We start from the raw sequence: 13,841 nt of genomic DNA on the forward strand, positions 1-13,841 counted from the left end.
TCCAGTCCACCTTGATCCAAGTCCAGTCCACCTTGATCCAAATCCAGTCCACCTTGATCCAAATCCACTCCACCTTGATCCAAATCCACTCCACCTTGATCCAAATCTAGTCCACTTTAATCCAAGTCCAGTCCGGTTGCCCAGAAAGTCCGGTGCGGATGCTAATTGACCTCTGTCCTCCAAATCTCGGTCTGGGTTCGGTTGAAGTGAACTCTGGTTCGGTGTGAATGCACATGTGAACGCCAAGCGGACTGGAGACCGCTCCAAAAGCAGGAAGTGGACTACATGGCAGGGCATTCTGGGTAAATTCAACCAAAACAAATGCATTAGCTTAACGCTAGCAGGAGAAACGTCTCATGGTTTTTTATCAAAAGACAAAAGAGAAATCTTCCAACCGCTAAAATCTGACGCCGCTCCATCACTGTTTCATTTCATGAAGAAATAAGTTGTGGTCAGTGTCTTTATTGTTATGTAGAGAAACTCCCATTAGTTTTACCAGGGAAACTCCTTCTAGCTTATAAATTATAGATTATAGAGTATCTATAATTATCTTGTAACCCAGAAAAGGAATTAGAACAAAGTTGGAATCCAGAGGAACTCGCCTCACTACCTTTAGATCCCCATCATCAGAACAGGAATCCAGAGAAAACCCCTACTAGTTTATAAATACTTATTCTTAAACACGGGGAACTATTATATAGTTTTATACTTTTTCTTCTTTTGCTCTTTCCTTTGGTTTGTTTCCTTCTAATTCATGTAAAACGCTTTGAACTGCTGAAAATGTGCTATGTAAATAAAACGACCTTACCTTCTTCAGAGGTTTCGTGTCGTTTCCTTCAGTGGGTCTTGGTGCAGCGCCCCCACAGGCCAGGAGGGGAACAGGTTGCTCAAAGGGTCTGGTTGGTTTTCTCCTTAAGGCAGGGGTGTCGAACTCCAGTCCTCGAGGGCCGGTGTCCTGCAACTTTTAGATGTGCCTCTGCTGCACCACACCTGAATAGAATTGGGTCATTAGCAAGGCTCCTGGGAACGTGTATATACACAAAGAGGATGTAAATAAGTCATTTCATTCCAGTGTTTTTTACCTGTGGCACACCTAAACACTGCAGGACAGCGGCCCTTGAGGACTGGAGTTTGACACCTGTGCCTTAAGGTGTGGAGTCCTGATAACGACCCGATTATTTGAATTGAGTGTGATTTCAGCCTGTGCTTCTTTACAAGCAGACTCTGTCACCAAAGCCACGTCGGTGGCGATCTTTCCTCCCATTGGACAGGAAGCAACGATCCACATCAGGATCATTTCAACATGGACAGAACTTCATTCTGAAGTTGTGGCACTTTTTATTTCGCCGTGTGCCGGGATCTATCAGATGTAGAGGAAAGTTCACCATCATCTTCATTGTGTCTCTTGAACCGATGATGTTTAGGTGAGAGCGACTTTGTGGGAAGCAGACTCAGCCAGACGGATTGGTGTGAGTTGACCTTCCTCAGGCACCTGCTTGCTGGGTTTTTCGTTTCTATCGTCAAGAAATTTCTGTTTGTGTTTGCTGCCGGACTCATTAGTGGTTTGGATGAAACGCGGCGTTGCCTTTGAGGGTCAGGTGGTGAGAAGTCGTGTTTAAGTGAAGAAAGGCTTTTTTCTGGTTTCATTTCCCTCTCAGGATTTGAGCCGTCGCTCCAGGCTGCCTTCCTGAGAAAGGGAAAGGTGGGTTGCTGTGACCCTGTTCTCATCTTTTGGCTGCTGGACGTGGTTTTATTGAAATGTAAAAGTTTAGAGATGAAAGTTGTACCGCAGATGATCTAATAAAACAATTTGTGCTTTTTCAGAAAGTCGGTGTCAGGGATGAAACAATTAATCGAGTCAATCGATTACTGAAATAATTGCCAACTAATTTAGTAGTTCATTAAGTGGAGAAAACGGACTCAAAAAAATTGCCATTTACGGAACAGTAGTTGTGACAAAACTGTGCAAATATACATATTTTGCATTGAAGATGAAAAAACATGTTTTCCTGTAAACGTTTCACCCAGAACTCCTCAAGTTTCAGTTGAAGCTTCACTTGGTCCAGATTCTGTGAAAATATCTCCCATTAAGCACCTTTAGCTAAACAATTATTAATAAAAAAATCATTAACAGATTAGTAAACAGTATTTTTTAGCTTCAGATGCAAATGACCAATCATTATTGCATCTTAGACCATATTGTTTTTCTTATTCAAAGAAGTAATTGAATTATTTGCTCATTTGCATCTTTTAGTGTATTTTAAATATTGTGTAAAAAAAAAAAGATGTGATTGATTAAATGAAAAATCTGAAAATTTTGCCAACTATTTTTATTTTTTTTGATTAATCAAGTAATTTTCAAAACAAATATGGAAATTTCTGAGTTTCAAAAGTTAAACGTGTCTTTTTATTAGGTGTCTGAAAATATCTGGTCCAACTATAAATAAAAGAGTAAATTTGGAAAATGTTAATCAAGACTTTGAACATGAAGCGTTTTCCAGGACTTTATGCAGAAATTAAGCTGATTGAAAACTGATTGAATAATTTCTGAGTGCGCCTGTGTGAGCCCCGGCAGCGCCTCATGATGCGCAGCAGACATGCAGGCGAGGAGCCGCTGCAGCAGCGCTGCATCATTTATGAGGCGATAATGGTGGAGCTGCAACGACCGCCTGCCGAGAAACGTCTGAGCGGCTCCTCCGCCATCAAATCCCACTCTGCTACCATCAACATCACGTCAACACACACACACACACACACACACACACACACACCTGGGCGCTCCGTAAATCATCTCTCTCTACTTTCTGTGCCATTATTATGTTACATAACCAGAGGAACTGCTGATGTTTGAGTCTTTCCTCTCCAGCTTCCTTCCTCCACTTTTACAAACATTTCGCTGAACTCAGTCAAATGTCCTGAAATCTGTTTAATTCCCAGTGAAATAATGATGTAAAGATTTTTTTTTTGTTGTTTTGATCACTTCAGCACCAAACAAATATGTCAATTATTTTAGATTTCTTTTAATTTTTTTTTCTGATTTTCCAGATTTACACTGGAAACACCCATCCATCCATCCATCCATTTTCTTTATACCCTTGTCCCTCAGTGGGTTGCTGGTTCCTCGCCAGCTCATGTTCCGAATGAGAGGCGGGGTCACCCTGGATAAGTCGCCAGTCTGTTGCAGGGCAACACAGAGACACACAACCATGCACACACACACTCACACCTAGGGGCAATTTGGAGAGGCCAATTAACCTATTAACCAATTAACAGTCATGTTTTTGGACTGTGGGAGGAAACCGGAGTACCTGGAGAAAACCCACCATGCACAGGGAGAACATGCAAACTCCATGCAGAAAGACCGGGGCCGGGAATCGAACCCAGAACCTTCTTCAGGCAAGGCAACAGCTCTACCACTGAGCCACTGTGCAGCCACACTGGAAACACTCAAGATTAAAGCATAAAACAATCTTCACCAAGACATTTTTAATTGTTATTACATTAAAGAATCTGGACTTTTGATGCATTAAAAAGAAAGTGAGACATTTTCAAAGCTTCATGAACCCTTTTATTCTGACCTAAATATGAATTTTTGAATTAAACATTGTGTTAATATTATTGAAATACTGCGGTTGACCACATATTTTACTCTAGTTTCATAAACTACACTCAGGACTGATTACATCCAGATAGATAAATAAACCCACTAACAACATGAAGAAGGCTAAAACATCCAATGCTACTGGTCAAAATGCAACATAATTTGATTTCTGTGTGAACGTTTTACGCTCCGAAGACGATGTCGCCCCGCAGCGCTCGGTTTACGGCAGTAAAAATGGCCGCCACTGTCAATGGATGGATTTTAAAGTTATTCAGAGCCGACAGCATCAGTACGAGACGAAGGAAGCCGATGACCTCGACACCAACACCCGGACCTGGGTACTAACTAGTTACATTTACATGAGTAACTTTTTTTGAAAAATGTACTTTTAGGAGTATTGTTGGTACACTGTAATTTTTACTTTTACTTGAGTAATTTTATTATGAAGTATTTCTACTCTTACTTGTGTAAAACTTCTGGTTTTTCTGCCCACTGAATGAAAAACAAACATGTTTTAACCAAAACTTCACCAGAATCAGACACACACCTGCAGTTTCTGTTAAAGTTTCTGAAGATTTTCTTTATTTTGCCTGCTTTCGCTATTTTTTTGTAATTTTCCACTTTATTTGATACTTTGGTCCGTCTGGTGATGAAAAGTTTTACTCCGTACTTGAGTAAACTTTTTACCAAATACTTTTTTACTGGAGTAATGTCTTGCTACTTTTTACTTTTACTTGAGTAAAAACATGTTGAAGTAGTTCTACTCTTACTCGAATACTCCACAGTGTAAAGTAATTTGTTTAAGATATGTTTTTATATATTTTCTGATACATAACAGTAGCTATCACATAAACTTTTTACATCATTTTCAAATGAAAAAGTCAAATTATAGGGCTAATAATCTAACTTTGCCTCCTAGTAGAATATCTGATTTAGGCTGTGAAGTGTTCATGAGCAGCTTTAGCCTCTTTTCTCCTCTTCCTTCGCTCGCCTGCTGCAGCTGCTCCATATTCCCTCTGATTCAGCTCACCTGTTTTCCTCCATCGTTCTCCTTGCTAGATTCTTCTTCTGGTCTCTTCCTGTCGTCTCTGTCAGTCAGTCTTCTTCATCAAACCTTCTTTGGTTCATTACTGCCTCCCTGCCTTTATTTGGCACCTGAAAACACCAACCATGGCAGTAAATGATCACCAATCCACTCATGACGTTTCCACTCTGCTGTTCATGATGTGCCAGCTCCTTGTACGGACAGTAATTTCCACACACCGCCGCTGTTGCTCTGCATCCATAACAAATTACGTTTAAACCACTTCATTCCTTTTGGGCTCCTGCTGAAATGTTTTATTTAGTGAGTATAGATTGAAAACAGGTGTTTTAATTTATTCAAAACAAAAAAAAAGGCATTCATCATTACTTAATGTAATGGAAAACAGCGGCTATGCCTGCTTAACGCTTGCAAACACAATGAATAGTGGATGAATCATAAATCCAATCCAGCTCCTCCAGATTTTAGTTTTTTAAGCATCAAAAACTCTCCTCAGTATTTATACCTCAAATATGTAAGTAAATTAATCCACCTGTCAGTTTTAAACTCTCATATTCATTAATTAGAGGAACTAGAGCAAACTGCAGGATGCTGCCTGCATTTCATTTGCAGTTTCCTCTGATCGCTGCTGAAGATTTGCTTTGATAAATTTCATCTCCAGGTTTGTTTTGGCTCCGGGTTCAGCGGCGGATCTGTGGTTTGTCTTCAGGGCTACAGGGGGGCGTGAAGCCTCTGGAGGCCAGCATCTGGTTTAGCTGCAGGTTCTATCACTGGAAGTCTGTTTTCACTTTTTTGTTGTCATCATTTATTCAGCTTTACTCATTCATCCTTTACCTTGCTTTTTTCTGTTTTTATTCAGTTCAACTGTTTTTTTTTTTGTTTGTTTTTTTATTACTTAAATTGCAAATAAATGTGTTCATGTTATTGAAATACTGTGACTACCCAAATTATTTAGTCTAGTTTCACAAAAATACAAAATCTTACGTAGCGTTTTTGGTCTAGTTTCTAGTGCAAATTTCTTGAAATTCGACAAAATCAACTTATAAGTAAGTTTTCAGCAAGCCAGGAGCTTGTTTTAAATTAATAATTCCTTAATACTGATAAAAATTTCGGATTTTATTGGCAGATTATCGTTATAATTTATCTGCTTGGATAATTGGTGAAATGTTCTCGCTGCTAAATGTTACAATGGCGGAGAAACAACTTACCGTTACAGGAGAACTCGTTTATCCACCGCCATCGGGGGCTATGCTAACTAGCCTAGCATTCACAACAAACTATGCTACCGAGCTTCTTCTTGATTTTTATTGGCGGTTGGGAAAACCCGCAATGTAGGCATTACCGCCACCTACTGGTATGGAGTGAAATGGGCTCTTTGCACGTCTGCTTCCGCGTTTGGGCAAAAGCGACTCAGTCATTTCCGGTCTGTTGAAAATGCCGTTTTACAGTAGTTGCTTACAGGGTTTGCCCAAGGTAACAATTAACGATGTACGTCGATCCGAAGCCCCAACAAGTAAGCTGGAGAAAGGTTTTAAGATTTACACCTGGTTATACATTCACAGATACGAAGGTGAGTTTTACTTTCTTTAAACTTTGTGGCTAACATTAGCTTTAGCTTATGCTAGTAGGCAATATTCTCCGACATTCTTCTTGTGAAAATGTGCTATTTAAGTATCTAAACATTTTAATCCATTCCAACGGACAACGTTTTTACCTTATTTTGTACTTATTTTCAAGTATATTATGTGTTTATTGTCGTTGGTGTCAGAGACCCAATAAAGGGGGAGATTACGGTTCACAGATTTTCTGTCTTGACATGGTGACAGTTTCAACAAATATGTAAAAAAGATTTATTTAAAAAAAATAAAAGTTACATAAATTATATTACAATATTAAATGAAAACAAATATATTTCTTTGGTCACTGATGTCTACAGAGCAGCATTCATTGTTGACCCCATTAGTAGTTTTATTTCGTTCATCCTTCTGTATTGTTTTCTTCTGATTTCTAGTTTTTTTTTCCCCATCTTTTACCTCCTGCTTTGTCCTCTTTTCCGTCGTCTTCCTTTTGGTTCACTCTTAATTTTCTCTCTGCAGTAATCTCCTCTCCGTTCCCACACTCCACTCCTCCGCCTGTCGGAGCTATCTGTCATCCTGTGATCCGAGGTGCTGCTGCAGTGTTGGAGGGCTCTTGTGTGGGCAGGTTCATGCTGGATCCGCTCCAAGTGCACCGCAGGTTAGAAGAACAGGGAATCCACCACTCTGAGTTCATGATGGAGCAATTTATTTTCAAACCTCTCTTAACAGGCAGATTTGATTCAAATCCTCAGGCTAAAATATTAACTAGATTTTTTTTTTCCAACCTTCATATTAACTCGGTGAAAATAAAAGAGTTTTTAGGGCTGCGATAAAAATCCCTGTGTATCTAGATGTGTGGATGTCCAGCAGCAATGGTTTTATAGATCTCAGGCCTCTGGCTGAAGATTGGAGCTATAAACAAAGCGCCAAATCAAGGCGCTGCAATGTAGTTAAAACTCTTAAAATCAGTCAGTAAAAGTTTAAATCATATCCTGACTTGGACAGGAAACCAGTTTCTGCTGCGATGCTTTTTCCAGCTGCTGCATTTTGTTCAAAACCTGAAGAGCATTAATTTAGAAACATTTTATTGGCAGCTGATCCTGTCTATCGTTTTTTTAAAAGGGACCTGTTCCTAAAGAGTAGGTGGCTGCGTTGATGCCTCATCAAAAATACATCCACTGTAACAAAACATTTGGAAAATGTTGCTTTAAAGCAGTGGTGTCAAACTCATTTTTATTTTGGGCCGAATCCAAAATCTGAATGTTCTTAAAGGGCCGGTTGCACCAGAATCTTTTGATAAAACCAATAAAACTGTTAAAATATCAATAAATAGTTGTTCCTCTGGGATTTGTGATTATTTTAGTGTTTATTTTTGCAATCAAAATGACAGATTTTGTGGTGAATATTAAGAAATATTTGTAATAATAATTTTTTTTTACAATATCTACGCTAATGTATGATGTCAAATGTGACTATCACTCGCCGTATCAGTTACGGATTCAATGTTTTTGACCAATTTTGAGAAAATTAGCAGTAAAATCAGGAAAAAATGTGATTTGTGTGATTTTTGCAGATTTGTGAAAAACTGGAAGGACTTATTGATGTAATTTGGAGTCCAGAGGGCCACATAAAAAGCTACGGCGGGCCAGATTTGGCCCCAGGGCCTTGAGTTTGACACCTGTGCTTTAAAGGGACTGTATAATGAAACATTTACATTTTGAATGTTTTTGTACTTCCGTTTGGGCTTCTACTGCTTCTACAAAAAACAGGCATTATTTTTTTAAGTTACATTTTTTTTTTAGTGACTGGAAAATGAGCCGTTTTAAAAATCACCAGATGCTGCCGTGTTACCTAGCAACCCCAGCAGAGTTCCAGCCCGTTACCTAGCAACCCAATCTGAGCGTCAACATGTTTGGTCAGCAGGTTTTACCGCTGTATGCGTTGTACAATGGCTGCTGGAAAAAGACAAGTGTTTTGTTAACTTACTGCAATCCTGTTGGTTGTACAGGAGGCCCCACTTCTGCTTTTCAAAGATGTACAGTTCTATATTTGTGCATCTGTTTGCAACCATTTTCATGTGTGAGTGTAAACATTGAGTTGGGGGGCGTGGCCAGCAGCAGCAGCAGCAGCAGCTTATTTGGATTTAAAGTGACAGAGGCCCTAAAACGGATCATTCGGACATTAGCTCCAGAATAAAATCTGGTTTAAGAATGACTTTGTGCAAAAATTCGATGAACTTGCTTTTTATAGGCCACAGACCTAACTAAACATGTTCAAGGAAGAATAATGAGTCTCTTTAAGGTTCTTCACCTAGAAGGTTAAAGGTCCAAACAGCACAGAGCTACAGAACAAGCAGCTTGGTGATGAATAAAGATGATTCTTGAGGTGTTTGACCTCAGTGGGTCTCATTCAGAGTCCATCCAATCAAAATGTAAAGCTGGTGTTTGGGTCGCTGTTTGTAATAATAATGTGGCATGCACTGATGATGCAATGATTTGAAATCCTGAAACAGAGTCTTTGCACTGTGCAGCTTTAGTAAAGTCCCTTCTTCCACTGTGAGATTAGATGCTGCATCACTGAACGCTGCTGCAGTCGCAGGCTGCATGGTGGAGTCTGAATCCTGATTGGATGCTTGATTAGCCTAATTAGAACATGCTGAAGTTAATGGCGCGCCACAGATCACTCACGTTTTGGTTGCATTCACACCAGTCATTTAGTCCACTTTGATCCAACTCCAGTCCGTTTGCTTAGAAAGTCCGGTTTGGTTGGTGAGGTGTGGATGCGTATGTGAACGCCAAGCGGACCAGAGACCGCTCCAAAAGGAGGAAGCGGACTACAGTACAGGGCATTCTGGGTAAATTCAGATAAAAGAAACACGTTAGCCTAGTGCTAGCAGGAGAAATGACTCCTGGTTTTTAGCCAAAGACTTCAGAGAAATTCCCTAACCGATAAAATATGATGCTTCCGGTTTTGTTTCCCTTTGGTGAAGAAGGAAGTTGCCAGTGTTTTCTTTTCCTTCAGTGGTTGTTGGTGCAGCGCCCCCACAGGCGAGGAGGGGAACAGGTTTTTCAAAGGTTTTGGTTTGACTCGGAGCAGATAGAAAGAACCACAGCAGCTGAACAAATATTACAACTTTGGTTCCAAACAGACCGAATCAACCGGATGGAAAGGTGTGAAAACAAACTAAATTTCCCTCAGTTATGAGTGTGATGGTTCTGTCACGAAAATCTTGTGCTAAATTAATTCAAGTCCACAAATTTCCTTGGATTAGCATCATAACGTGGAGAGCTGCTACTGCATTTTATTTTAAATTTAAATCAAATCTGGTACCAGTTGCTAATTTCTGTTTTTAGTAAATCACAAAGCATGATAGATTTGATCAAACCTGTAGATTTTAATTAGGGCTGTTGTAAACGATTATTTTAGTAATCGAGTAATCTATAGATTTTTCTTACGATTAATCGAGTAATCGGATAAAAACAACTATGAAATAAAATATTGGTAAATCTTCCATAACACCAGTGTTACTATCGGATWTCAACATCAGTCTATTTTTTCCACMTTTGAGCTTCCCTACCAGTTACTKTTTTGTAGACCGGGGGAGCAATACGGGATATTTACGGCTCCTCCGTTCAGAAACTCATCTACCAGCCATGTTCCGCCTCCCGTTTGTTCAGACCGGGATGATATAAGTTTATTGTGCGGTTCGTCCGTAAAGCTGCTCTTACCCTGTAAGCATCAACCCTCAGCCGCCCGCCGTGTTCAGTCTCTCCGCTCACCTGTATAAATCCTCCTCAGCTTCTTCCCGCCGTTCAACCAGCAGCTCCGGAGCAGAAAGGCTGCCGRACTCCCGGCATCGCGCCGGTCATTTTAAGGATGTTTATTGGTCCCACAAAAACGATGAAAACCCGGAATTATCACCAATCAGTAAAATCCCCGCGGGCCGAACTTGAAGATTGGACGTTATGCCGCTAACACGTAGCTTCCGTCAACAACTCGGAGGCGGAAGTCAGAGCTCCGCGCAACGCAAATAATGTTCCGGCTGAAACACGGTGCGCTAAATGATAAAACATAAATTAACGAAGCTTCGAGGCAGGTCAATTTTCCTCGAGGAGTTTTAATAATCGAGGTACTCGAATCACTCGAGGAATCGTTTCAGCCCTAATTTTAATGTTTTTCTTCTAAATACTTAAAAATCCACTAAAGCAAACTCTGAACCTCCCACTCATCACCGTCGGGCAGTCAGAATCAAAATCTGCCTCCTCGCTCCTCAAGCTGCTCCAGTCCTTTTCTCAGCTTTTGATTGGCAGGAAGTAAATGTTTTCCATCAGGAGACGAAGAGACACCAGCAGATATTCAGGTCCTGCTGCTTCAGGAAGCCAGGAACCGACAGAAACGTTGAATTAATCCAAGTTTGTTTGGAGATTCCCGTTTTCCTGCAGTCGTATGTTGATGGGCGGCGTCCATCTTGGACAGGCCGTCGGAGCGTGGCGCCGGTATTGAACTTGCAGACGTCACACTGGTTCCCCCCCACCGGTCCACCCACACAGCCACCGGTCCGAGTCCAGGCTCTGTCCCACCAGCTGTCCTCTGATTGGCTGGCGTCGTGGCGTCGCTGCGGGTGTGTTGCATCCTCGTCCATCAGACCAAACGCTTTCTGGTTCACATCTCGACGCCGCGGCTCCGACTCTCTGAGGCCTGCAGCTTTTAATTATCTGAGCTGAGAGATCTGGCAAGTGGAGAGGAAAACCCCGTCTTCTAACTGTGAAGGGAAAATTCAGAGCTGAATGAAAGTTAGTGGAGACCTGAGAGAAATCTGGAGCTGTAGCTAATGATTATCTAAGAAACTGATTAATCGATTGATTATTTGGATGATCAATTGATAAACAATTTACACACTCTACAGATTTTTCATTTAACCACTTAAGACTGCTTCTTTCAATATTTGAAATGCATTAAAATATCCAAATAAACAATTTAATTCCCTTTTTAAATAAGAAAATAAACATTTTATTGCACAATCATGAATCCATTACTTTGGATCTTTGAGGCCTTTCTGCTGGACTCAACATCAATACAGTGTAGGAATAATCTGGTGATTATTTTTTTATTAACTGATTTATAATTGTATAGAAAAAGATGCTTAACAAGAGATTGATATTTATTTATTTATGTTTTTTTTTTGTTTTTTTTTGCAGAATTTGAACCGGGTGAAACCAAAACTGCTGCTTGATGAGTTCTGGGTTCAACATCTCCACATTTCCTTTTCATCTGGAATGCAAAATGTTTATATTGATTTAAAGTTCTGACTTAATTTCTGCTCCGACTGTGTTGTTGACAGTTTTTTAGTTTCACGGCGTCGGATCACAAACCTCTGATCTGTCTCAGAAAGTTCCTGAAAAGCTGAGCTGTCCTGCCGGGTCCAATTATTTTAACTTTAACTTGACTGAAACCAACAATCAGCCTGTCAGTGAATACTCTTCCTCCTCTTCATCGGTTCTGCTCCTGTCTTTAAAATGAAACCAGGTTGTTGTCTCAAACACCAGAAGTCGAGTTGCAGCGTTTAAAATGTCATCCCACCTCCGCACACGGTGACCTCACTGAACCGGTCAATGATCTCATTAAACCGGCGATAATTAGTCAGAGCGAAGCTGCAGCTGTGTGTGTCTGGATTTATGATGTGTGTGTTCAGGTTGGCAGCACCGAGACGCTCAACAGTCTGACGCTTCAGTCCGTCTGCGCCAAGCAGCTGCTGCAGTTTGGTTTTAATCCGTGTAAAACAAAATCAATTCCGTTTCTGCTGGATGCAGCGAAGTTCAGTTTTTATGTTTTATCGGCTTCACCTCAGCGTTTAAAACTTGTCATCATTTTTTTTTGATCCGGCTTCAGAGCTGAGAGAAGCTTTTAAACCGCAGCATTACTGTTTCTGTACAATGATTAGTGTTTGCTGGAGTGAAAGCCATATGGTTAGTAAAACCCTTTGTGGCTGATGCAAACCCATCATGTGGAACAAGCTCACGTAACGTCTGCATCTGCTCAGCCAGCAACACAGGGAGGAGACAGACGCTTTCTAGCTGGAAACTCTTTCTAGCTGGAAATTACAAAATTAAAACAAAGTTTCAACCAACATTTAGGCTGTTTTCTCTCCTGATAGTCCAGCAGATTTGGGACCAAAGTTGCAGCATCGGTTCCATTTCCAGCTGCGGTTCTCTTTGTCAAGCCAACCAAACCCTTTGAGGAACCTGTTCCACTCCTGGCCTGTGGGGGCGCTGCACCAAGACCCACTGAAGGAAACAACACAAAAACCTCTGAAGAGACTGAGCGCAACTTCCTTCTTCACCAAATGGGAACACAGATTGAGCGGAACCCGATTTCAGCGGGAGGAGGATTTCTCTTTTGTCTTTGGCTAAACCCATTTCTCCTGCTAGCATTGGGCTAACATGTTTGTTTTGGTTGCATTTACCCAGAATGCTTTGACACTGGTAAATGCATCCTGACGTTCACTTCCTGCTTTTGGGGCAGTCTCCAGTCTGCTTAGTGTTCACATACTGATTCAAACTGAACCAGAGTTCACTTCAACTGAACCGAGACCGAGGTTTGTAGGACCAGAGTTAGCTTAGCATTCACACCTCACCAACCGAACCGGACTTTTTAGATAAACGGACTGGAGCCGGATTAAAGCGGACCAAACTGGGCCGGTGTGAATGCAGCCTCAAACAAATGATACTTCCATCCTTTTTCCTTAATGATGACAAAAGAGAAGCTTTCAATGCCAGTAATCTCATGTTTGAGTAAGTTTTTTGCCTTTTTATTCTGGAGGGATATGTGAGGGTCTTCCTGAGAAACAATGAAGTTTTGGGTTCACAAAAGGCCATTTGATTCCTGACTCGCAGTGATAAATGTGTGGCTGTGAGTGTCAGCTGGAGTCGTGGTTGTTTTGTGTTGTTGGCGTTGTGTTTCTTATCCGACAGGCTGCATGCGCCATGTCTGGATGCTTCGCCTGATAACTGGCCGCTGCTGCTGCTCTTTTAACAGGCCCATTCACAGCTACACCCGTCTCATCTCACTCTGAATGCGACTCCGTTAGCGAGTGGGTCAGATGAAAATCTGGAAACATTTATCAAATCTGAGATATGAATAAGTTTGAGTTGCAGCCTCTGGGGAGTTGAGGGCTTGCTGCTGTCTTTTCTGTTTAGTGTCGAAAACAAAACACAAGTGACTTTCAACTAAAGGTTCACAGGAATGATAAAGATTTTAAAAGATTAGGTTTTTTGAACAAGCAATTTTATTGCTTGTTCTTACTGATTTGAGTAACGGCTCCTCTGATCAGGATTGTTTATCGGTAAACCCTCAGTCACATGTGCCAAACTCGAGGCTCGTGGACCAAATCCGGCGCGCCGTAGCTTTTTATGTGGCCCTCTAGTCTCCAGAGGAGCACACAAATAGAACCTTCAAAATATTTGTGTTTAAGATATTATTTTGTTAATATAATTTGAACTGAAGTTGGTGCTTTAGCATTAGCTTCCGGTAAATGCAGGATTCATGTGATGATTTAGCCTTAGCAGAGCTAATGTTTCTGATTAGTGCTTTAGCATTAGCAGAGCTAATGTTTCTGATTAGT

The 13,841-nt window shown here is 40.9% G+C and overlaps 1 protein-coding gene across 3 annotated transcripts in view; it reads left to right on the forward strand.

Moving 5' to 3' along the window:
* Positions 1-13,841, forward strand: part of slc8a2b (solute carrier family 8 member 2b) — a 102,312-nt gene that overhangs the window by 4,406 nt on the left and 84,065 nt on the right. The window contains exon 2 of one of the 3 annotated variants that reach the window (XM_008426674.2): positions 6,740-6,878. The exons of the other annotated variants lie outside the window; for them this stretch is intronic. The gene's annotated coding sequence lies outside the window, so the exon portion shown is untranslated. The remainder of the gene's footprint in view (positions 1-6,739; positions 6,879-13,841) is intronic. 3 annotated transcript variants of the gene reach the window in all.

The sequence above is a fragment of the Poecilia reticulata genome, linkage group LG13 (genome assembly GCF_000633615.1).
Source record: "Poecilia reticulata strain Guanapo linkage group LG13, Guppy_female_1.0+MT, whole genome shotgun sequence".
In the NCBI taxonomy this organism is placed as follows: Eukaryota; Metazoa; Chordata; class Actinopteri; order Cyprinodontiformes; family Poeciliidae; genus Poecilia; species Poecilia reticulata.